This window comes from Pteropus vampyrus, unplaced genomic scaffold, assembly GCF_000151845.1.
Source record: "Pteropus vampyrus isolate Shadow unplaced genomic scaffold, Pvam_2.0 Scaffold173, whole genome shotgun sequence".
In the NCBI taxonomy this organism is placed as follows: domain Eukaryota; kingdom Metazoa; phylum Chordata; class Mammalia; order Chiroptera; family Pteropodidae; genus Pteropus; species Pteropus vampyrus.
In genome coordinates this window covers 1273853-1278015 of record NW_011888954.1, presented here as the reverse complement: position 1 = coordinate 1278015, position 4163 = coordinate 1273853, and positions in this window count along the sequence as shown.

The following is a 4163-nucleotide window of genomic DNA, read 5'->3' as shown; positions in this document are numbered from 1 at the left end:
TTAACTCAAAATGAATCATAGACATAAATGTAAAAGGCAAAACTATAAAACTTCCGGAAGATACCATAGGAGAAAATATAGGTGATCTTGTATTTGGTAATGACTTTTAGATACAACACCAAATACACGATCCATGAAAGAAAAAATTAACAAGTTGGACTTTATTAGAATTTAAAATTTCTGCTCTACAAAAGACCCTGTTACATAAATGAAAAGACATAGACTGGTAGAAAATCTTCGTAAAACATATATCTGTCTGATGAAGGACTTGTACCCAAAATATTCAAAGAACTCCCAGAATTTGACAATAAGAAAATAACCGAACTGGAAAAATGAGCAAAAGATCTGAAGAGACAATACCAAAGAAGGTATACAGATGTCAAGTAAGTATATGAAAAGATGCTCAACATTGTATATCAGGGAATTACAAATTAACACAACAATAAGATACCACTAGAAATCTATTAGAATGGCTCAAATCCTAAAATTGATAATACCAAATTCTGACAAGGATGTGGAACAATAGAAACTCTCATTTGTTGCTGTCAGGAATGAAAAATAGTACAGCCACTTTAGAACACAGTTTTACAAAGCTAAGCATAGTCTTACCTTCGGATCCAGCAGTCTCACTCCTAGATACTTACCCAAGTGAATTGGAAACTTTGTTCACACAAAAACCTACACATGAATGTTTTATAGCAGCTTTATTCATAATAACCAAAAATTGGAAACAACTAAGATGTCTTTCGATAAGTAAACATAAACAAATTGTGCTACATCTATACAATGAAATATTATTCAACAATAAAAAGTAATGTGCTATCGAGCCATAAAAAGGCTTGGGGGAACCTTAAACATATATTGTCAAGTCATAGAAGCCAGCCTGAAAGGCTGTATATATTACCTGATTCCAATTATGTGACATTCTGGAAAAAGCAAAACTAGAGGCAGTAAAAAGACCGGTGGTTGCTAGTGGCCTGGGGAGCAGGGAAGGGAGGGATGAATGGGTGGAGCACAGGAATTTTTAAGGGCAGTGAAATTCCTCTGTATGACACTGTAATGGTGGCTTGATGACATTATGCATTTGTCAAAACCCATAGAATGTACAACACAAAAAGTGAAACTTAATGTAAACTATGGGCTTTAGTTAGTAATAATATAACAATATCGGTTCATCCATTATAAAAAGGAAAAAAAAAGTGGATGGTGAAGCATTTTTAATCATCTATTCAGGTTTTTAGCACTAAACTGACTTTTTAATGTCAGATATGTCTAAATTATCTCACAGTACATGTCCAATTACTGAAACCCATATTCATGTGTCTAAAATAATAGTACTCTGTCCAGAATGCTCATCTGTGCCTTAGCAAGAATGAGTTTCATGGGAGGCCTGAGTGGGCAAAAAATTCATTTGATAATGAAACTTACCCAAATCATGTCACTATCTTCTCAATGTCACCCAGAAAAAAATTTTTTTTTTCAATTTCTCATGAGTCTTCCTCAGCAAGGGCACAAATTGCTTAGAATGTTGGTTGGGAGTGTATGGAAATAGGTGTTTTCATAATGGGCTCCCTTGGGCCCATATGCAGATTCCAATTACTGAAAGCCAGGGTGGTGGTGGCAGGCTTTGACTTGCCTCCCTGAGGTGGAGTCCTCCTTTGAGTGCATCAGCTTGCTTCCCTACCTGCAGTGAATACATAATAATGACATTGCCTGTGGTGCTATGGATACCAGATTTAAAGAGCCAGAGACAATTTTCAGTTAAGACCCTCAGCCAATCTAACAGCAATGGCAGAAGAAGAAGAATTCTTAACAGGCCTGGCCCTTCCCTTCCCCACAAGGAAGAAGCCCTGGGAGATGAAGAAATTCTCTCAAAGGGTGATGAGGGAATCCATGCTCCGAATAACTGTCTCCCACTCTACAAGCTCCCTCCAATGTCTCTGAAAGGCAGGTTGCCTAAGGATCTGCCTCCCAGGACCCTGAGAAGAATGGAGAGGTATGGGGCACAGGTCTGGAGGGGGCAAGCAGAAGATAACCAGCTCAGCCTGCCATTTCAGCCCTTGCCCCTTTCAGTCATGGGGTTACAATTCAGACTGGGCCCCCTCAGAACTTTAAAAATGTACTTGTTCTACCAGCAAGTGTTAGCTCTGCTTTCTGATACAAAGAGAACATTTTGAACAGAAGTTTGAGTGGATTTCATCTTGATTTCTGATAAGACATTGCACTGACCTTTTGAGCTGCAGCCACAGATCAGGTAATAACCTGGAAGTGCAGTCCATAACGACTCTGTGGTCTGTTCTTGAGATTTTGCTGACACCTGGCTGCCTGTAATTATTGGAGCCAGTACAAATTTCACAGTCACTGACTCAAGTGTGCAAAAACGTCATTTTCTCTATTCTCCTACAACTGAGTGTAATTTCTCACTTGAGCCTCCATTCTGCCTCAAAGCAGAAAAAATTTAATCTAGTCAACTCTCAGGTAAACTCATTCAAATTCAATAATTTCCTAGTCAATTCAAGTTTATAATTCAATCACAATTAAGTTTAAATCCCCTCCCCCACCTCCCCCTCTTTCCCTTCCCTGAAATTGAATCTCATTTCTCAGGGGCTTACCTGAGGAGCCCACTACTTGGTCTCTGTCTGTCTTGTTTGACTCTGGGCATGATTTACGCATCCTTGAGAGGTGACCTGGAGAATCCGTGGGACACAAGGGGGTCCCCATTAGTTGTCTCTATTGAGAGAGCAGCTCCAGTCTCACCTGGTTCTCACACCTCATCCTGGGCTGATCCTTGGGGTTCTCTCTCTTTCTCTGCTAAAATTTTATCCTCCATAGGACCTTCTGGGACATTGTGGTTGCTCCTTTATGCCCCTCTGACCGGGGGGAGACTGCGGCGGGCAAGTCTCCCATCCTTCTGTACCCACACATGCCACACCACCATTTCCACATGACATGAGGCATTTCTCCCGTAGGCTTGCTGGCTTACTCTCTCCCCAGCCTCAGGCTATGGCCCAGGTTGGGGGCACAAGCACTTCGTCTCTCAGGACCCTCCAAATGAAGCCTCGAGATGAGAGGCGGGGCAAAGAGAGTCCCACACTCACACATAACCCTGTGGCTTCTCTCCAAACTTTTTCTCATTCCTAGCTCAGGAGGTATTTTTTAATTAGTAGGGGGTAGGAGGACAGGGAGATAGACTGTTCTATTCTGTCACCTCCAATTCCTTTGAAGAACTTTCTGTCTTATAACTGAGTGGAGCCTTTGAATTTAGAAGTCAATGATTCATTGACTTGCTCTCAGGTTCTTCCCTGAAGGGTTTTTTCTAACATGGCTGTGAGGAAAGGGGCTTGCAGTGCACTGAAGAAATCTGATGAGTGTAAGGAGAGAGGAAAACACATCCATTATCATTCCGTCCACATCCAGTCTGCCACAGTATGGCTTGGTTTATTTCAATTTACTATTCTACCTTGTGAAATACAACTAACAGTAATTAGACTAATTTTATATCATGACTGAAATTAGCTTAGGAGACAATTCTAAACGAGATTGTTCTAAAAATGTTTTTGGCAAGTAGCTACTTGTTGAAATACATGTTTATGGCTACCCCCCACCCCCCCCCCACCCCACCCCACCCCAAGTCCCTCTCTCTACTCTAACTGCTCATTTGGATATGTAAATTACTGAAGGATGGTTATCAAATTAATTCCTTTACTTAATCATCAGACAACTTATCCTCCCTCACCTTAAAGCTCATTTAAGGTGTTCACTTACACATTTTCAAGTCGTCCCATTAGTTTGCCATCTCGTGGCCTCAAAGAACTTAGTATCATATGTCAGCTGGTTCGCTTTCATTTTGAGAATTTTTTAAACCATCAAAACCAGTCTCAGAAACCCCTAAGAGGCTCTGGTTTACAGTTATCCATTTTAAAATGTGTTCACCATGAACTGTTTCAGAGACAAAGCTCAATTTAGTCATATCCTCCCATGTCATGGGAGCTCAACTTCTTAAAATAACTTCCCCCTAAAATAAAACATAAATTCCTGAATATAAATTTGTTCAGGTATTTTACAAAGTATAAATTTAACCTTTTGAAATGTGACAACAAAGATAGAAATCATAAAGAAAAAGACTGAAAGAGTTGATTGTGTGAAATGAAAACTTCTGTACC